The following is a 22,828-nucleotide window of genomic DNA, read 5'->3' as shown; positions in this document are numbered from 1 at the left end:
AGTGTCTGCAGCCACTTTCACACACAAACACTGTGTTTGGTGAAGGATAATGAAGACATTCAACCTCCTGTTGCGGCTTTATCCCTGGTCACTGATACTTACACATGACCTTGGGTCTTCTACTGCACATCAACAAACATTACTGAAATTATGCCGCACCGCATACTGCGGAAAACATATAAACATCCTACCCTCTACAATAAAGGGCCTAGATTTAGAAGGTCATATTTAATGGTTAAGAGTAGGGATGGTATCTGAAATGATGTTGTATGTAGCCATTTTATGACATATATAAATATGTATACATATTTATCAACTGGCACCCGAACATTATGTACGTCATTACATCCACCAAGAAAACTATAGGGCACACCTGGCAGTAACCATAGAGTGGTGTGTATATTATTGAATCTATAGTAAATATCTAATAGTCATGTACTTTAGACTTAATTCAATTTATTTACCCATTCTAAAGAAGGGCAAATGAGAATTTATCACAGATTGATTGGTCTAAATCCTTATAAATTACCACCTACCACCAACCACCGCCTGTTTGCAGATAATAATGGAACTCTTAATCCGTGCTTGCTAGGAGGCAAGTGCTTAAATGTTTTCTGTCATTAGATCTGAATCTTTCCATTCAAATTAAATGGTACGTTAGTAAATCTTTGAGAATTACCATCATAATTTGACTCAGAGTCAGTTCTTAATTGACTAAACAGAAAAGGTGCACAGGGTTTTCAAGTTCTTACTCCAATCAAAATGACATATCAAACTGGTAGCTGAGCAAACAAATGTTGTGCACACATCCATGTTTTTGGAGTTTACGTTTAAGCTTCAATCACTCGCAAGCATGTTAAAGTGCACTATGTGTATCCAATGAACATTGATTAAGAGTAGTGATGCACCGATGTAAAAATTCTGGCCGATACCGATAACCGATGTTAATATTGCTGTTATGGCCGATACCGATATTTACCGATGTCGATATATATATATGAAACACATTTTTATGATAATCAAAATCATTAATCATCAATAAATCATTTTTTTCTTTTACTTTTGCATTTTATTTTCAGAAATTACTGATACTGTATTCTGATAACATTGAAAAATATTTAAGGTACAGTAGTAGGCCTAAAAAATGGCCAAAGCCACTTAGCAAAATAAAATGACTGATACTGTTTTCTGTAAACATTGAAAAATCTTTAGTTGAGCAGAGATGTCGTCTGTTTGGTCATTTTTCAAAGTCTTTGAAGAGGATCCTATGCTGTATGTAATGACTCCTCGCTATGCTGTATGTAATGACTGTGAAGGCCGGGTGATGCGAGGGGGAGCTCGTGTCAAATCGTTCAACACAACCAATTTGATCACCCACTTAAAAAACAAGCATCCCGAAGCCTACAAAGAATATGAAAAACTAGCTAATGCTAAGCAGCGGAAGAAAGCTACTGCTATCAGAGCTAGTGAGCGGAGCGCGAGCGAGCGAGGGGCGGAGCGGATGGAATTTTGGTGGAGCGCGGAGCGCTTGTTAATTTAGAGGCCGGAGCGGGCGCTCTGTTCCGCTCCGATACCGCTCACACCACCAGCCTGACGCGTGCCCAAATCCACCCAGAATTCATTTCTTCCTAATAAAACCAAAACCGTTCATTTTCAAAAAAATTGCCATGGCAAGATGGAGTTCGTGAAATATTTTAGAAAGGAAACTGATAGGGTTATTTCTCCCTCTTTTAAATTGGAGCGAGCGTGGACCGATTTCGCTGCAGCGGGGGAGGACTTTTAGGTGGAGCGGGGAGCGAAATTGAGCGGAGCGGCCTGACGTGAATTTGAGCGGAGGAGCGGCCGACTGAACAGCCACCTGAGCGAGGAGCGGGACATTCGCACCGCTCAGCTCCGCTCACTAGCTCTGCACACACATCAAATACACAGGAATAATTATCGGCCTGTTCACATCGGCTCTATTTTTACACCTGACCGATACCGATGTGTAAAAAAATGACCATATCGGCCGATATTATATCGGCGGCCGATATATCGTGCATCACTAATTAAGAGTAATGGAGGTTAAGAGATAGTTGATTTTTCCCTCAGTCCTAAAGATAAACACTATTCACTATTTTTGTATGCTAATCCCTGATTAGGAGAAAATAAAACAAAAGACAAATTAAGCTGCGATTCCTGTACTTTTGTAAGGGATGTCCTGATGGAGTTTTTTTGCCTCCCGATCACATACCAATCTTTTAATATTCAGTAATATTCAGCCAATTTGAGTCCTGATCTGATCTTAAGTAAACAAAACATATGAAGCATGTCCCATGAATGTATTTAGTAAAGAATGAAAGGAGCTGTCAATGCTACAGAAACGAGAAGACAGTAGCTCTTACCTTGGCTCCAGAAAACCTGCCTTCTGTACTACAGAACTCCTTCCCTGTAACATTTTTCGCTTGACGCTGTCTCCAGGAAACTTTTCTCGAGACAATGCAGCGTTAAGTGTTTGTTTCGATACAGCCTTTGTCTGAGTGTACTCCCACTACTACTTATTCTACTTCGGTTTTTGGCAGCTTTGACGCTAGCAAGTCGCCACTAAAACAGAAGTTGTCTTCTTTGTTGTATTTTTGGCAATTTTGACACTAAAGGGTTGCGGGAGGGCTGGAGCCTATCCCAGCTGGCGAGAGGGGGCGTACACCTTGGACCAGTTGCCAGTCAATCACAAGGCTAACACAGAAACACAAACAACCACTGACGCTCAAGTGCACACTTTCGGCCCTCAGTCAGTAAAAATCGAATAGTATAGTACTAAACTATTGAGTTAAATTGTTCTTTAAAGCCACAAATCCTTAAGAGAATCCTTCGAGGTTTAGACCATCCCTGTGCTAACAGGTTTGAGTGTTAAGACTTGGTTTCAAGGTTAGAATAAGGTTTAGGGTTATGGTTTTACTTCTCTGGACTGGACAAAAGACCTCTGTGACGGCCACCTGCCACTAGGGCCTGTTTTGTGTTTTCCCTTTGTCTTGTCTTGTCTGTTTCTGCAGGTACCTCAGTGGGCGGGTCTAATTTTGAGCAATTGGGAGCACCTGGCCAGTCTCCCTCAGCTTACAAGACCAGGCAGTCACGATCCTCACTCTCCCTCTCATCTTCCACCTGGACACCTCCAACATGGGTTTTGGTTCTGTTGGCTTCGGCCTGTTTGTTTTGTTTTAACACCTTTCAACAATACACATACACTAACATGCACCCATCAACAGACACACTGATACTCACCCTCAAACCTCATTAATTCTTATGGGTTCTTTTGGTTTATTTTAATAAATCAGTTGACCTTTATGTTTTACCGCGTTTCTTTGTCTTTTGTCATGGCTTACGAGCCAGGTCGTGACACCTCCAATAGCAGCCAGCTAACCAGCAGTTACCTCTACTTTCCTTCTTCTTTTTGGTTTAAAGGTGGCTAGCAAACCAGCTTCGTGGTGCATTACTGTCATCTCCTATATATCTATCAAGAGGTTAATGTTACATTGGCATAAAGTTGGTGTGGTTTTATCTTAGCTGTGTTACAAGTACGAGTACATCAGCGTAGTATCTGATTTGGAATCAGGGCATCACTACTTACGACAAAGTAAAATTGCAACTGTAGTTTACTGATAGCGTGCAACAGCATAAGTGTGTTTAGGAGGAAGTCTGGCCTGTGGGTAGTTTTACTTTTCAAGATACTTCGTTCTAAATTCTGTTTTTTTTTTCTTTTTTTATCTCTGCGTGTGAGTTAAAGTGTAAAGGCGTGTGTGTGCTGGTGTGTATGTGTGGACCCATGGCCTGTGGGGCAGGGGGTTCTGTCAGGCTCGCGACTGAGTGATGAATGTGTGTGCAGTGAAGGGAACCATGTGCCGCCTGCATTGACTCCTCTTCTCCACTGACTGTGCGCACTTCTGTGTCTGTGTGTGAAACGAGGGAGGCAGGAAAAAGATAGACAGTGTGAACACGATGTGCATATAAGCACATTTTATGTCGGGTGTAACTATGCGCAAGTTGAAGAAAGTGCATGTGCACGTATCACATATCACATAAGAACGTGTGCTTGTGCATGTGCATGTGCGGGATTCTAAAAGCACAGCAAGATAATGCTTCTCTCTTTCTCATCTCCCTCATCCTCGCTCATCCTGACACCCCCCATGCCCTCTCCGTCACACTGCTGCCTCTCATCACAAACCTAATCGTCTCACCCCCTCGGCAAGTACGTGCTGTGCGAATTAAAGCGCCCCTGCCCTCTTTTTTTTTTTCTTTCTTACTCCTCTTTGTCTTCTTTCTCCTCCTCTTGCCTCCTCCTCTTCCTCCTCCTAATAATTTTCGGCTTTTGTATGGAATGGGTGTCCGACTTTAAGTGGCCACGGCGTTTCAATAATGTGTTTACTTATCTCCATTTAGCTATTGAGCTTCTGACATTTTCAATTTATGTTTACAAATTGCAAACATTAACATGTAAATGTGGAGGATGCCTCACAGGGCTTCCGTATTCATTGAAAAGGGGTCATGAAATAGGACAACAAACCAGTAATGGCACAGCTTGTTCCGAAGCATCTGTGTGCATCAGCGGTTGTTGTGCAGCACTATTCTGCTGCTAATGGGCCTAGAGATTCATACGGAAAATTGCACGCTTGTAGTGGGTACAAAGGTCTTACTTAATGTTCTAACTTGTTGACTGGGAATATGTGAATGTGTTTCCCCACACAGCTAAATTTACACCAGTACAATTATAAAAACTCATCAAATAATATAAACTCAATATTTTCTCCCAGAGGTGGTATGTTTTATACTGGTATATTTTGACAGCCAAACTTCTATTATTGGGACACAATGCTTCAAGCGTGCAAAATGAGGAAGACTTTTCAATCACATTCTTGATATCTCCACTCCCACAACCAGTTAGAGCAGTTTTGCGTGTTTGTTCGTTGAAACTCGCAGTAGAGCGAATGCATTGAGTTTGAAACTTCACCAGTTACTCCATCCAGCTGAGCGGGAACACAATATAAAGCAAAGAGAAAGGGTGTAACATGAACCAGCTACTCAGCTCCTCTCAGAAGGCTTTTCAATCAAGCAAGGAACCATAATTCATTTTCTCCTCTGAGCCACAGTTGGTTGCAGTTGAAACCACAGTTGCACGGACAGACAGAGTGACTTAATTCTCATGAAAGGGAAATGAAAAAGGCAAAGTCTATATTCAGGAGTTCAAACTGCATTTGGTGCAAGCGTGGCTCTGTAGACTGTAACAGAGACTGCCTGCGCCTGGGGAGAGGAGTAAGGCAGGAGTAATCTATAACTGAGAGGCTAGTAATGAGAAAGATGTGCCAGCCGTCTGCTCACTGTGATAAGATGAGGAAGTTCCCTCAGGGCCTAAAGCATCTCTGACCTAAACAACAACAAAGACAACAAACGGGTTACTGCCTAAACCATTCCTATTTTTTTCCCCATTTCCGTCGTTTCCACTTCCATTCCCATTCCATCTCCCCCTTTCCTTCCCTTCTTCTCTTCCTCTCTCACTCCTTTGTCTACAGTCTTCTCTTTCCTACTGTTTCTTTTTATCTCTCATTTTTCAGTGTCCCTCTCTCCCTCTATTCTGCTCTCACTCCGGTCGCGCCTACATCCAACTCCACACAAAGCCCGGCTGCCATGTAATCGGTTTCATCAGCGTTTTTTATTAGCTAAAGAAGAATACATGGTAATTAAGGGGAGTGCAGCCGAGCGTGACGGGGAGAGGCTTCACCCAGCCGCCGATGTGGAACAAGAAGGAGAGAAAGAAAAAAAAGCGGAGACAGAGGCGAGAAAATGGGGCATGAGGGGGCAAGGACAGACGAACAAAAAAAAAAAGAAAAAAGAAACGAGGCAGAGAAAGGGCAAGAACCAAAGCGAGAGAACACAGAGAGAGAGATAGATAAGGAAGCTTTCAATGGCAACAGGAAATGAAAGGCTGGAGCGTGAGGGTCACAATGATTCTGGTCGCGCTCTCCGGTGTTGTGTGGAAGCGCACGCCGTCGGAATGAAAATGAGGCTAATGTCGTGTTAATGTGGTCCGAGTCACACTGCACCAATATGAGGACCTCGGCTGCCATCATCTGCCTAATCCCCTGTGTCCACTTAAATGGCCCATTCAGGACAAGTGCACCATGAGGGTGCTATCGGAACGATGACTCCGGCGTTGATTCACGCTAGGTCGATTTTTATGTTCTTCAAAGTGGCTGAATGATACATGTGCTAATGAAGTAGACAAGAGATGCTCCTCGTTGTTGAGCAACTTGATATTACAGAGGACTGATCAGATCCTAGTCAGATTCTCATTCAGTGTTTTCTAGTGCCCTTGACTTTAAAATATACTGCAACATTTTGGCATCATAAGATCAAGGGCAAAAGTGGGTGTCATGATATCTCTACAGTTCTAACAAAAAAATGCCCTCAACACCAAATTGGTATAGCACCCAACCTCCCTAAGCCGTGTTCCCGTTAGTACAGATGTTATTTGCAGCAAAAGGTTTGTGTGTTGCCGTTGTGTGCATGCACTTTCCCCACACAGGATGTTCATTTTACACACAGAGAGAGTCGCAGCAGAAACCAGTGGACCGGAGAGGCCCAACTCAGAGTATATTTCCTGAAACATGCCGACCGTTCTGCCGCCAAGCTGTGCTAACATTAATTTTCTGCTGAAACAGCCACTGGCCTGCGAGAGCAAGTTTGCCCAGAGCTGAAATATCAATTATACTGTTCTCCCTGGCAGAGAGTGCAAAGCTTTAATCTTCACACAACCAATCAAAATGTCGTCTGGACTGGACCGAACGAGGGAAATGTTGGCTACGCTTAAAAAAGGGCAGCAGTTTCAACCCATCTAGTTAATATTGACACAAAGGAGGTCTGTTGGTGGACCATTTTGTTGCCATGCCCCGCTTTTCTTTCAGTGTTCCTTGCCTTCTCCCTCTCCCTCTCCCTCTCTCCTTTACATACCACACACGAAGACATTCACGCTAACTCACCAACATACAAAATTATTCATAGCCATTTCTGAACCCACTAATCTTGAGCAGAGTTGTCAGGGTTGGAGCTTGCCCCAGCATGCAATGGGCAATGCACAAAAGGTCACCTGGACAGATGCTCACCTAACCTGCATGTCTCTGGAACATAAAAAACATTTTGTACAAATAAGGAAAAGTCACATCAGAGTCTAGTGTATATTCTAGTGAATATTCTGGCTAATTTATGCCTGAATCCTTAATTGTGCTTCAAGTCATCCCAGCACATGATCCAAACGAAAATACCATTTCTTAAACTAGCTCCCCAAAGAAGAGAGGCCAAAAGATCTTTGACACAAAAGTGGGGGAGAAGCAGAAGAACACACACACACACACCACCTCTCTCCCTCCACAAAGGCATTATACGCTAAAACGTCCACCCAATTCCTCTGTCTTCTTCACACAGCGCTGGCCCCCACCGAGCGGTAGCAGCAGCCTGGCTGGCATGTGAAGACTGTAATTTTCCGCCACACTTCCCCTGCTGTTTGCTGGCTCTTTCCTTGGTACCGTGGAGATAGCGAGCGAGCGGTGAACAAGGTGCGGGCCTCGCCAGCTCTCCTGGCTCCCTGCGATTATTAATGCAGCAGCATCCAGCGTGGCCGCCAGGTTAAAGCAGCAATCAGCGCGCACTAAATAAGATCATTCACAGCCTCTTTAAAGGCAGACAGACAGCGCCGCAGTGAGATACACACACACAAACACACACCAGCTTGCACATGGATGAAAGAAGGAGCAGGTGAGCCGAAGACGGTACAGTATGCGGGCACACATACAGCATGCCTGTACAGTCAAACACAAATACATCATGGAAAATTTAAAAACAGAATATTTGTATTTAATAGTATGCAGAAGAAAAACGCACCTACCGTTAGCAGCAATAGGTAAAATAGACAAAGAATAAGTAATTATACAATTAATAACTGCCATTTTCAAATGGCCAGAGGTAGATTTAATAATACCGAACTCAATTTACTCAGATGTAGTTAACTGATACTTTTGTAAGCTGCCAATACAACTGAAATTCTTCATTGTTTCCGATTTATAATGTCTGCACATTTTAGGCTTCATTAAAGGTTTCATAAAGCGGTGTACTGTATTTTTATATTGTTGTAAAAAGACCAAGAGTGGGGAATGGCTAATGTAGTATCGCAAATGTGTTGAGTGTCAGCCAAAAAAAAAGACGTACAAAAAATAAAAAGGTCAGACGTGATTACAATGCTTCAGACTGAACAGTGTCCTATGGTTAACTCCTTGCAGCTAAGGGTGAACGCGTGCTCAATGGTGATGACGATGAGAGACGATCAGCTGGTCAAAGTAATCCTGGGAGGAGCACTTTTCGATCTGGGCTAGTGTTACCTGGGGACCTCAAGTCATTTGTAATAATAATAATAATTGTGGTGTTTCTTTGACTATCTAATCGCGTGCAAATTGGTTGTGTCATTCATTTTAATAGTAAAAATCACACAATAAATGACCTACCATGCTTCTCTAAAAACAGGGGTCCTGTGATAATACTAATCCGGAGTGAATAGGAATCTCTGTGATTTTGGGTGCATTTTTATTTTTGTCAATGAGTTCCGTTTCCCCAGCCCTGTTCGCACGGGACTAGTTTTACCTGGGGACTTGTAGTTATTTGTAATAATTGCAGTGGGTCGTCCATAAATTTAATCCTATGCGAACTGGCCTTGTTCGTAATTTGGAAAGGAAAAAAAGAAATCACACCGCAAATTACCCATGGTATTTCTCCTAACATAGAGGTCCTGTGACAATACTAAACCAGTGTGAATCGGCATCACTGTGATTTTGAGGGATTGTTTTTATTTATTTATCATTATTATTTTTATTTTTACAGAGTTTTGTTGCATTCACATCATTATTTCCCTTTTTTGCTCAAGAATTATAAAGACTGTGTTATAAATAAAAGTTTGGATAGCTGTTGGGGTGAAAAGTCAACTGCTTCGCATACAGGCGCACTGGCCATCAGAAGAAGAAAACTTGCTAAAGATGATGAGATGGATGACATGCATGGAAGCATCATGTATTATGATGCGTTTCGTTTTACTTAGTGGTGCATTTATGTGCTCATCACATCAGTAAAGTTGGAGCTGGTTTAAATACTGCCAGGTAATTCTCCACCAGGGTCAATATGTCCTTATCACGTCATGTTTTTATTTAATAATAAATGATCTGAATCTGCAATATGACTAAAGCTGTCAAAAAGTGTGGGGGTATAAAAGGTATATCATTAACCCTGACATGTAGTGGGGTGGAAGTGGAAAATAGCAGAGCCAACATAACCTGAGGTAATGTCAATATACAGTATTTGACTAAAACACAGTTTGCTCATCCCATGAGAATGAACAACACCAAGTACAGATGTGAGGTGTGTTTACATGACATACCCAGATAATACTAATCCCATGCAAATGGTTCCCATCCATGGCTATTTTCTGACTCTTTCTTGATCGAGATTCATGAAGGCTGTGTTGGAAATCATAAATGAAAGTCTGGACAGCAGTTTGGGTGCACATACACAGCAAGGAGGCACATTCACAGAAAAAGCAGAGCAAAATCTCAAAGGATGAGGAGATGGACGACGTGAATGGCAGCATATTTGTATGTATTGGATTTTATTTACTGATGCATTAATGTGTTCATCACATCGGTAAAGGTGGAGCTGATTTACATACTGCCGGGTAGTTTGGGAACTCTCGCTCTGAACCAATACAGCTTTATCACATCATGTTTTATTCATTAATATATATTTGTATTAATGTATTGACCCGAATCTGCAAAGTAAATACATCTGTCAAAAAGCGTAGTGGTCTAAAAGGTTATTTACTTCTGATATGTAGTGGAGTGAAAGCAGATATCATAAACGGGGGTCATGTCAGAAGAAACTGAGTTTGCCACATGCGACACAGACGTAGGTGTGGACTTTAGGTGTCATCCCCGTTTAATACTAATCCTATCTAAATAGGACTAAACAGCTATTTATGGTTCATCCAGTCAAGTTCCAAGTAGTTTTTCAAATTGCCGTCCCTTGTCCAAACAATTTCCATGAATTACTTCTGAGACGGCACTTGGGGTTATAATGACTTACCACCAACTAGTAACCAAGAATAAATGCAGTAGGTATACAGTATAACTTGTAAATAACGTTAATAATCTGTATTTCACACTTGCATACTGTTTTAACATTACTACTAATACTTCTATGTGCAAGAACCCATTACATACTGTATCTCACACTACATGTGATGAATTATTTTCCATACATTACCAGTGAACCCAAGCCTTTCGTGTCCTGATAAAACACTTACACGATGTACCGGTACTGTACTGGTACTGTATAACAAGTTCTGCTTCACTGTTTTGTTTGAAATGCCTGTGCTGCCTCTAAAACTAACTGTAGTCCTTCAGGGAGGTGGTGCTTGTCAGGTGGTGCGTGCTGTGAATGGAAATCAATGGAAAGGGGGTTGAAGTGTAAATAGATTATTAACACTGTGTTCTGTGCCCATTTTACTGTATTACATACCTCTGTGATTCCCAATAGATGACCTGAAGCACAATGGATTTTCAGGGGCAAGCTGTGCAGAAATCCATTGGTAATTTCAACCTGATCAATTATCCACTCAAGCTCATCACATTCTCTGTTTAGTTTGTTTTTGGTGTGCTGCTGCTGCTGTGTGCAGCAATGACAAACTAGTAACCGTGGCTGGGTAGATTTTTAGAAACCATGCTGCATTTTTTAAAAGTCTGGGCTTTCAAATGCTACTTACACAGGATTTAGTTTGATTATGCACTCGCACAGTTTTGGAGCCATCACAGCAGAGAAATGAGCGTCCACTTTCATTCATCTAAAGAATGAAGTGGACGCTCATGGCTGGTGGCCGTGGGAAGGGGGTCCCGATAATGGCCTATTAAATAATATTACCCACACCAAATGGGCCAATTAATCTAATTTTGCACAAAATATCAAAGGGAATATTTTCTAGTCATTTTGTCAGTTAAACCTAGAACTATGTAGGTTGAGAAGTCAAGATTAACAAAATTGATCTCTTTTCCTATATTAGTGTTTATGATAGTGTCTCAGAACGTATAGAAATGGGAATCTGACAAGGTCGTTATGTTCTGTGAATGGAATGCTAAACGCAAAAAAATCCTCTGAATTGGTTCTCCTCTCTGTCCATCTGTCACACCATGAGCACATACCGGTCTGTAATGTCTGCTGACCTATCTTTAACTAGAGTTTTGACCTCTTTGCTTTTATGATAGCAGCCACAACGTCTCTGAACTTTCTCTGGTGTTTTTGTGTCCAGCAGACACAAAGAAAGAGCACCCATCGCCTCATCTGCGATGCACGGATTAGTGACTTATCTCCTTCCTATGCTTGAGCAAGCAGACAAGAAATACGTTTCTGTAAATGTACAGACTACACTGTCACTCTCTTGGTTCCACGGGGAATTGTCTTTCCATCTCATCTTGCCAAATTAACTAAAGTGTCAAACCTAAGATCAGGAAAGAGAAATAGTTTTTGCCGTTAGCCAGCAATAACAATCAGATGCTGGGAGACGAGGAATGATAAAAGGCTAGGTATAAACTGTCCAAATGAATGATTGTTACAAATGACCTGAGCAAAGAATAGTCTCAACACAAAATGTAAATCAGAACTCTTTAACTCGTACTGAAAATTAAATTACAGATTTTGGTGTAATTATGGGCAACTAGTCAAATGTGCAGTATGGAGGAGCTTTTATCTGATAAGTGAAACGAGGGTATAACGTAATTCATGGAAATAAGTTTTGACAAATGCGGTGACCCACTAGGTTTATCAGTTTCCCAGTTATAATGGTAAAGCCTTATATTGTGTGTACAAACTCAGAACCTTTTCTAAGAAGTCCTCCAAGTAACCAGACACGGTGTGGTATTTACACCCAACCCCGATGTTAAGTGAACAGATAGAAATAGAATGTGCAGAGGAGGTGAAGTGTGGCAATTTTTCAGTACTCTGCACTTCTACAAATATGATGGGATTGAGCGATGGAAAGAGAAAAAAAAGCATTTAGACAAAGAGCGATGTGGAGTGAAGAGATGGAGTGAGCACGATAGGTTGGAAGGGGGGCGGGGGGAGAAAAAGGTCTGCGATTGTGTTGAGCCATCCATGGTGAAAGAGCAAGAGTTTTTCCTGCTCCGAGAGGGCGGAAGAGTAGTCGCTGGGCAGATAGATGGGAGAAAAACCTGCTGCTGTGGCACTGATAAAGTGACTGAGGACCACTACTGCCACACTTGGACAATTCCAGACACAATCTTCTCCCCTCTTTTCTTCTCTTTTCTCTGCTGCCAGCCCCTGTTGTTGCAGGCGTAATAATGGTTGTTTCTGTCCCCTGCCCCTCTTACTCGCTCTCTCTCTCCTCCCCTCTCTCCGTCTTTCACACACACACATACACACACACAACCTTTCCGTGTCTGCCAAAGAAGTAGGAAAAAGTAGGAGGGGAGCCGCTTTGGGATGTAGCAAAGCTCTGACAACCTTTCATTAAAGAGGGCAAATTAGAGGTTTGTAAACTCTCTCCCACCGTAACCACCGAACCTCATCCGCGTCCACCTTATCCTTTGTGTCCTCAGCCTGCTCGTTCTATATCTCAGGTCTGTCACAAGGGGGTATCTCTTGAAGCTTGTGCGAGCTAGAAATAGTTTCTGATCTGCACTTGCACATTATCACTGGGATGTAAAAATGCCTTCAGTCTGCGCACCACAAGCTCAGCTAAAGTGGGTGAAAAAAAAAAAAAAAAGACATTAGCACAAAGGTTCACAGTTGACGGCATGCAGATTTGCTGACGCCTGTAATAAAATAAGGCCAGCCGGGTGTGCAAGAGTTGACATTGCGTATAGGTGTACAGCCGGGCATCTGCATAAAGAGCCTCGGCTTCTGCCAGCAGCCATCATGGCCTCGACAGATTAGAAATTGTGTGTGTAAGGATTCACCGCAAATAATGAGAAATGAGTTTTAAATTGTAGCTCAGGCACAGTGAAAAAATGGGCCCTGTCAATATGCGGTGAGTCTGATGCAGAGAGAGCGAGGGAAGGAGCGAGAGAGTGCGTTAGAGGATTTAGGGGTGAGGGAGATAGAGGGAGACATGGACAGAGGGAGAGAGAGAATGAGGGATCAGGGGATGACTTTGTTTTGGTTTACTGCTTATTACCATCATAATCCTTTGTCCTGTTTACCACTCTGCAGTCCGGGCACACCTCTCGCCTCGTCTCTGCGTTAGACACTGTGATTGCCTTGTATTTAAGAAGCCTTCTGTGAGCCTCTGTTCCGACAAATGCTTTTCCAATACCAATCACAGCTGAGTGCACCTCATTTGAATCTGTGAAAGGGGTTTTGATTCCATCAGCAGAATGCTCCTCCAAGCGCGCCACAGACCATTCAATACTGTGGCAACGTGTGAAAGCCTCTGAATATTCTCACCTAGTATATGCATACACGGTAAAGGGTTTGGGTGATGGCAGAGTAGTCTCTTCAAACCACGTTGTTCATTAATCCCCCTTTTATTCTCTACATAGGGCCTCATTAGCTGTTCTCCTTTATGGCATTTGAAAATTGTAAGCTGTGCGCCATGTGAGTTTCAAGCGCGTGATGAAACAGGAGCGTTTTACTGATCGTAAACTTTGATGAGGAGTGAAAAAGGCTAATTGTACGATCAGTTTTGGTGTTTGATAGTGTTTATGCCACCTGGTCACCCTCTAACGTGTACTATACTGTATGTTAAGTGTGTGTTTTACCGCGACTAAGTACTGGTGGTGCAATCCAGCTGCTGGTATCTCCACTGCAGCAGCTTGTTGACCTTCAAACTTATCAGTGCATATCTTTTGTGAGAGCAATTCCCTGCCTTTTGGTCTGTAAGGAGTTCGGATAATGCATCCAAATTAAAATCTTTCGTAAATCCCACTGCTTGATTGCTTGAGGGCCACTGAGAGTTGTTCAACATTAATAGTGAAGGACTTCCTGATTCCCAAAGTCATTTTCTCTTCATTATTCAGACGTGTATTATCACCTCTTGTTTTCCAAAGGAAGATAACACCCTGCTACTAAACTGACTCATACAATACAGGAAGCTGAGTAGACAAACAGGTTCTGCACATCGTTTATTTTGTGTCACTATGTTCCAAAGCTGGGTGCAAAACTCGGTTGGACTCTTTATGCCTGCGGATCAAATTTAGTGTTAGCTGCTATCACACGTTTTAGCTTTTTATTTATTTATTCAATTCATATACCGAATTATATTGACAGTCCTCTAACAACATAGCACTGTATGTTTCACACATTCATCAAAAGAAATGCATAACATAAATTAGTGGCACAGACACTATAAAACAGCCACAGGTATGTGTAATAGTTGCATTTGCAACAGAGAGTGGAAATCAAGCTCCCACTGTGACTGAGGTTTATAGAACAGAATCATGTGAACAGGGAGCTTCATAAATCTGACAAAAAGAGTGCGCATGCAGTTTTATGCATGACCCCACGTCTGCACCAACGGCACACAGTTTGGCAATGGTCTAGCCTACTCGGATTATCTGGTTCGTGTGTAATTACAACACCAATGACAGTTTCACTGTGGTTAGGTAACATTAAACGGCATCTAAAGTGAGCCATGTTTGTATCTTAATCTCAGTTTGTTGGTTTAGGTCAATGCAGTTGATTCGGTGACAGAAACTCACAGTTCTCAAGATTGGTTCTTAGCTAATATAACTGTTACTGAAGTATGTAGTTTTATAGTAAATTGCACAGCTGCTTAGACTTTCTAGCAAATGTCACTTCACTTATATATTACTATATATTCTATATTTTATGTGTATAGATTGAGATTTAGTTTATTTTATCTTATTTTTATTTTTAATTTCTTTCACTTATTTAAGTTTGTGTGTTTATGTACAAGAGAGTAAAGCTACCGGAGTCAAATTCCCTGTATGTGTACATACTTGGCCATTAAAGCTGATGCTGATTCTGATTCTGACTTACATGTTGGGTTGCCACCCCTGGTAGGCCCTGCAGAATGTTCCCTCTTTCTCATAGGGTCAATTTGTCTTCCATTTCCAACAGAACAAGCTTTAATGTTGAGGCGTGCTTTTAGTCACCTGCTGTGTAGGGAAGTTTTGACAAGCTGCCTGATGGCCTGATAATCCAAAATACCCATAGCAGCTGCCTGCACTCATAAAATCAGCTAAGCGAAGATATGAACATGGTATGCAAATTATGTCACTGTACGTTTAGTTACCAGGGTCAGTTCCCACGTGGGTGGGGGGAAAAAAATAGTCAGCATCTGCTATTGTGCTTCTGCAGTAAAAAAACAGAAGCCGAACACGGTAAAGTGCTGTTTTGCAGTAGACTGCCAAAATGAATTCTGAAAGAATTCAGACAGAACCTTTAAAAAATGCTGAAGGCTAAAAAGGAGAGAAGCTTTGTGAAATGATACCGTCTACAAAATGGATGTGTGTAACATGATTTCACAGAGCATAGTTTTCTGAATGAAACATAGTACAATATTTTAAATTAAAACAATATTTCATTATTAGGACTAGCAACCGTACCAGATGTACCGTCATCTGAAGTCCCTGTAAATTTAAATAGGCTGACAAATCCTGTCTGTATGCCCTCAGGCCTTGGGCTGAGTTCTGTCTTTATGCTAACAAATAAACTTAGTGAAATCAGATATTGCACACTTGGCAATTTAATTTCAAAATGTCACCAATTCACAGTCAATGATTAAATGCTTTGAACTTCAGATCTACAGTACTTATCAGTTTTAAATAATCACTTCAAAAGGCCAGGGTGCATCAGATGTACCATTTCCAATGATTTCCAAGCAGAACATTTGTTGTTTTGTTTTCCTCTTTTGTTTTTTTACAGCTCCACCCATTCAAAGCAGTTAGGGCCACTTGTGCTTTGCCACTTGTGAGGTCGATATCTCCTATATGAGGGTATTGATGAATGTGACAAAGTTGTACAAAAGCGCTAGAAGAGCAATTTCCCAAAGCAGCAAACATTGTTTGAAGTACAAAGGATATGTGGAAAAAATTGTTTGCAAGAAAAAAAAACCTTCTCCCAACAGAAAATGTAATGACAAACCTAACTGACAGCACAGAAAATAGGGGTCGTTATTACATATAAGTAATTATGTTAAATAGTAGTCATATCCTGAATTCCAATCAAAGCACCTTTCAAACATGGGTCCTACGTCCTTACAAAGCCTAACAAAAGAAATCAGCAGCACTGCAAAACTAATTATGTTGTGAAATATACCTGAAGTATTTCAGAATTTAACAAGCTATGGAGCGTGACTGAAAATAGCAAAGGAAAAGAGTAATTTAAATAAGAAATGTATCATAATCATAATGTTCTCGTACCTGGGTATCCTGAGAAATCGTGTTTCTTTTGTGTATGTATTATATGAAGTTGACTCTTATGGTCTAAAAGATTTCCAAAGAGTCTAAAGAAACTCAAAAACATATTTCTGGACTATATTGTTCCGTCTAAACACATGATAAACATACAGTATTATAAACTTCCAATGGATAGGATCTGTATGTAATACTCTCTTAACATTGCCTGTATGCTTGAACTACCTCGTGCACAGTACTTGCAAAAAGAGAAGCAAGACCATACTTCAGAAAATCCGGCGAAACAAAATGAAATGCCAGTGTGGTACAAATACAATATCCTTCAACTGTGTTAATTTTTCTGTTATATCAAACACAATTTCATGGTTGACATGGTGGAAGAGGATTAACACCCAATTTATATACCTTTAAAGGAAACAGATTGCTAATGCTGTAGCTTCTAATCCTCCCAGCACTCCAGGCATGGATGTGTTCAGTCTGCTAGTTTGACTCCAAGTGTGCTGGCCCGGATAGCTGATGACTAAAGTAGTGACTGAGGGAGTGCAAAGGCTACAGGGAAATCAAGAGTTGTTGTACCCAGCAGCTAAGGGAGAGACTTGACAGTGTCAAAGGATTATGTACTGTGGGGCTAACAATACTAATGGCACTTCTTTTGCATTATGATAATTGCCAAGACAAAATTGCCACCTAATTTCTCCCTGTTTCTAATTATTGGGCTCTTCAATGCAAGCAGGCAGTGGGAGCAGAGCATTGGCAGGCAATTAAACTCCTGCAATTATGGCTCTATTGTAAAGCACAGCTTTACCAAGGATTTGTAGGGCAGAGAGTGATTGCTCTCAGATGCAATTAAATACAGAATAAAACTGGTGTGGACCTGTGAACAGATCCTTTAAAGTTCACTGCTGTGTTTCCTAACAGCCAGACACCAGCCAGGAAACCTAAGTCTGTTAAGGAGGTCACTTGCCTGTAGAACCACACATACTGAGCTAAGGCATATGTCTGTTACACCTACTATATGCTCATGCTTGCCACCAAACATAGACTATAATCAGAATATTAGACTCTATTAATGAGACAAAAACACCTAAAACAGAAGCATATCAAAATAGCCTTCAATCAGTTGCAGAGGTTTAATTTAAACCTTTTCATAAACGGACCAAAAGAATAATTGTACCAGGTACATGATTTAACCTGATTATGGCTAAGGATGGGGACACACAGTACAGTTCTTTCAACCAATGGTACTTTCCAAGCTCAACCGGTCTAACTCTCCAAAGAACTGAGCAGCACTGGATACACAGAAGGTAGTAAAATAATCAGCAATCAGTGTAAGTAGCCCTCGAGGAAGACAAATGCACGACCTATTCATAATTTTTGCGCATGGCCAATAGCCGTTTCAATTAAAAGCGTCGGGGCATGTTAACACCAGACCGTATGAAATCACATCCCATGTAAACAGCTGACCTGAAATCTTCAACTACGATGATTTCCAATCAGAAAGAAAATGTGTGCATGCTGCCGTGGATCTCCCCCCCCCCCCCCCAAAAAAAAACAAAACAAAAAAAAAAAACACCATTTCCAGAGATTGCATTTCAAGGAGACCCGCTGAGTAGAACTGGTGCTCTTCTTCCTCCAGCATGTCGGTGTGAGCAGTGACCCGATGCAAATGTGTGCACTAGGAAGTTTAGAGCTATGAACTGTGGGAAACAGAGGAGCATGGCCATCTGGAAACTCAGTGACAAGAAGGTGCTTATGAGGGACTGGGGGGAACACAGAGCCACAACCCACATTGTCTCACTTTGCTCTACAGAAGCCACCGATCCAGAGCATCGTTATTAAAAAGGCTGGTTTGGGAGCCAAAGAGGGAAGAAGGCTTTAAATCGGTTAAGGATAGTTGAAGTAATAGCCAAAGCTGTAAATGGTACGATGTTAATGCTCTCCATAAAATACATAATGTACTGCAATTGATGAGCATAAAAAACTGTGCCTTCTACAACTATAGCAGTTTACCTCGGTGAAGCAATGTCAACAAAAACTGTCCACTACAACATTCATGGTGGTACAGTTGTATTCAAGTGTTTGAGCAGCCTGCGAAAAATATACATAGAGTAAAATAGGAAAACACCATTCATGCAGGAAAGAGACAAGAGCAAAAAGACTGCTCTCAAGTTCCACTGTCCAAAGTGTCATTTAGAGTTGGCAGTTTAGAAACAAATGATCTGGAAAACAAGACCAATTTCAGGTGCTTTCACACCTATATTTAGTTCGGATTCAGGCAGCAATTGATACCATAATGTCAACATGTCGCATTTAACCTACTGACTTAAGCACCAAAACATGACGTGAAAATGTGATGACATAACACATTTGGTGCTCATGTGACAGTAGTCTGTGTGTCATGTCATCACCACAAAATGTATGTTTTTTATACTGTAGACATTTGAGTTCAAGGCAACAATACGAAATAAGAAGAGACTAGCATTTTGCTTTTATTTCACTGCACATGCATATTGTCAACAAATACTAAGAGCCACTATAATAGTGACTCATCTTTTCATAACAATACCTTTCTCGTGGCAGTTTGTTAAATATTCACAAAATTTGATGAATTGTGTGTATTTATGTAAACAAATTTCCCTTTTCTTTGCGACACTGACAACAACTTGCATGAGGTGAAGATACACTCACAGGAATTTCACGCTGTGAGGAGGCTGGGGCGTGGGAGCATTGCTTTTTCACTAGGGGATTGCTTTTGTTGTGTCTTGCTTTTCTCTCGCTCTCTATTTGAGTCAATGCAAAAAAAAAGCCTGTCATATACATAGTGCAGACATGAAAGATACTGGCCATTGAAATACATTATTTATAAATTTATGTAAGTGCTGTGTCACAAAAAAAAATTAATATGCAAATCCAAACTCAATTTTGAAACCATCTTTAAAAGACTAGGCTGAAAAGTGAGACAATTGTCAAACGAAATGACATCGATCATCTCGTTTGTGGTAGCATAACTCTTACATTGACAGCATGAAGTCTGACATTCATTGGAAATAAAAGGCTTGGTTGTACAGGCAGGTGTCTGGGGTTATTGTCTTGTTCCATGACTAAGTTCCAGCCAATAAGAGTCAAGGAATCCTTTGTGCACAGCCAGACAGACTTTTGTTCACATCTACTGAATTCATCCTGCTGCAATTATTTGTCACATCAATATGACAAGTAAAGAAAAAACAAGGCAGTTCCAGAAGCCACCCTACCACTAGAGCAGGGTTATAATTTTATTTTATCATACTTTTAATTATTTATTTTTTGTTGCGCAGTGGACGAAAAGAGGACGCCCCTTATCTCGGAATTCAAGCCGATTCTGCGTCACCGAAATAAAAATGATTTAATATTTCGCCAACTAAAACATGCGTCGCATCCTACTACATCGGCCGCCAACCACTTTTCCCTGCAGGTGGCTATTCTTGAGTTATTCTGGTGATGAGCAAAAAAGAGACATTTTAAAATTGCTGAAATTCAACTCAGTTTAGCTCCAACAAACGATACTGAGCAGAGAGTGTAATAGTAGTATAACTAAAAATAAAATGTTAGAATCTTTGTTATTTTATCTCTAACATGAAGAAAACAGCCCAGGCCCTGACATCACATTCTCCATGTATCAGTCATTGCCACGGACAGTTCTCGTCTTTCTCCCCAGTTTTTCCACTCCTCTACGAAGTGTTGACTATAATTATACCACATCTGTGCTTTCAGATGATGTCACTGTTTTTTACGGGTTTCTTCTTCACAGCTTGAAAGATTTGTCTTTCATCAGCTGAGGTTTTCATTGGGCGAACTGTCCTATGTTTATTTTGAAGTCCACCATTGATTGATTTTTTCTTTTGAACTTTCCACACTGCTGTACTTGAGATATCAATTTTCTGTGCTATGGTTCTCAACCATTTCTGAGTTACAGATGAGCTGTGTTCTGTCATTGGCAGTTCTCTGGTCTTCATCTGAGTGTGTTCTGGCTCCGCTTGCAATCACAAACCATCAAAAACAGACCAAAACGAAGGCTAGGCACTTGCCGTCTTCTAAATTGTGAGCAATCTGTGCGAAAGAAAACATTTGGGTAAGGAGTGATACGCGTCTGTCAGTCATGGGGGCTATCAACACAAAAGTCATTTTTGTGAAAGGGTCAAAGTTGTGTTCTCGTGAAGACCATTAAATAAAGGTTTGCTCCTTTTGATTCCCACATGTTAAGTTAATGGCAAAAACATTTCATTTCACGCTAATGTTATCACGTGTTTGGAGGACAGCGCATGTCAGAAAAGCAGCAGAAAAAGAGGTGTCTCTGTTCAAAGACAACCAAGCATGGACTGTTTTAACAGAGAAGGACACACAGTTGGAGTGGGTTTGCATGCACATGACTGGTAAAAGGCAATATTTAACAAAATGTAAAAATCCTCTACCTCTAACCTCTGTAACAGATACACTGCATACATGATAGAAAAACATTAAATAATAATAAAAAATGTTCTAACAATTTTGATTTGACTGCACACAAAGCATGTGGCTGACAGGTGGGGTATGGATGAGGACCCATTTACACCAGAATTAAAATCCGGTCAAATTTATTTTCTCAAATTTGAGAACAAACTCAGCATAGAGTTCAGAACATCCATGGTATAAATGACAGAAACTCTGTCTGTCTGAGAATCTGTTGTCAACTGTAGCTGATTGTCGATAGCACGGGATTGGGATTCCATCATCTTCCATCATCTTCCATCATCTTCCATCTCTGCGTACTGGAGCTCAATGATATACGAGATTCTCACATGTCACTACATCACAGAAACTGTACTACCAAAGCCGCACAACTTAGTCAAAGGAAAGAAAACAAAAAAAAAACATATCAGCAGCCTGTTGCAGGACATTCTGTCCTTCAGCTTCATTACTGGTATTTGGATTAGCAGGACAACGCTATCTCTCCCCAGTTTAACTGTACGGTGTGTTGATGAGGAATTTACTCTGGAGAAATTAATTCTACATGCACACAAGCCAAATAAGAGCAGGTGCATTTTAAGATATCTTTTAGATGCGGGACTCCAACTTTTGCCCAACTGTCAAGCAGATACCTCTCAGCACCGCGCAGCAGAGTGGAAAGTGAAAGGCTGTTTAGCTCAGTGTCAAATATTGAAGATGAAAAAGGAGCGGGCTCACAACTGATAATGCAGAGAAGCTCCTTTTCATCAAAAAGAACCAAAAAGATTTTTTCCCCAAACATGAAATGTTATCATTTCAGAATCGTATTTTATGTGGTTTTGAAATCCGCCGCATGGGTTTTAAGTTACATTTGCGCGAGATGCGGCAGCAGTGTCATGTTTGTTCAGGAAAGTTGGCTTTGAAAATGGCAAATGAGGCAACAGTACCATGCTGTGCCTGATTTCAGTCAGAAAGTGAGGAATAAATGATCTGAAAATAAAACAAGTGGTGAAAGTTGTAACATTATTAAGTACTTGATCTGACAAAAAAGCAATGTCAGAGCATTCCTAATACAAACTGGAACAGGTTGGGTGTCATGAAAATCTTTTGGCAAAAAAATGCTACTGTTTAAAATATACGTTATGCAACACATCTGGCCCATTGTACATGCATTCTGATTTTTTTTTTCTTTAACTTGATTTTATAAACAATAAATACACTGATAACATGGAATCTCATCTGGTAATGCTCCATCACATGTTTTCAATCCATTACAGGGAGAATATTGAAGAGCGACAAAAAAAACAAACAAAAAAAACATGATGTCGCGAATCACAATATCTGACAGAAAAATTACACTTTTCTCAAAACTGTTTAGTCTTATGTTTGTAATAGTTAAATTAAGATTTTCTAACAAAAAGAAATACAGACCAGACACCATCAACGTTGCTGTCTTGGTGTTTACCATTCTTCTCGTTCTGCCATGTCTAATGGTGTGTCTACAAATATACACTGCTTGGCATTAAAGTCCCAAACTGAAATCTGCGGAATTAGTGAGTTCTTCCTCTGAGGCATTCATTTTCTTTTTGCATTTGTTTCAACATGGCCAATTAATTTTTGATATAATTGATCAAACTTTTTCTGCGGAGTCCATTAACTTTCACCCCGAGGCCAGACAGAACAGAAGCACCAGACACAAATGCTATTTTCAACTGCTGCTGCCAATTTAAATTAGAGACAGTGCCGTTAATCAAACTGTGTGCTATAATACACCTAAAAGCACAGAGCAACAGGGTGCAACTCTGCCCAGTTCCATTAAATGTTGAAGCAAAACATGCACATGTATTTTTATTTTTTTTTATCATGTCGGGTTCAAAAACATCCAAACATTTGTTAGATGTTGTGAAAGCTCT

Source organism: Chelon labrosus (genome assembly GCF_963514085.1).
Source record: "Chelon labrosus genome assembly, chromosome: 3".
NCBI classification, from domain to species: Eukaryota; Metazoa; Chordata; class Actinopteri; order Mugiliformes; family Mugilidae; genus Chelon; species Chelon labrosus.
This window is presented reverse-complemented; position numbering follows the sequence as displayed.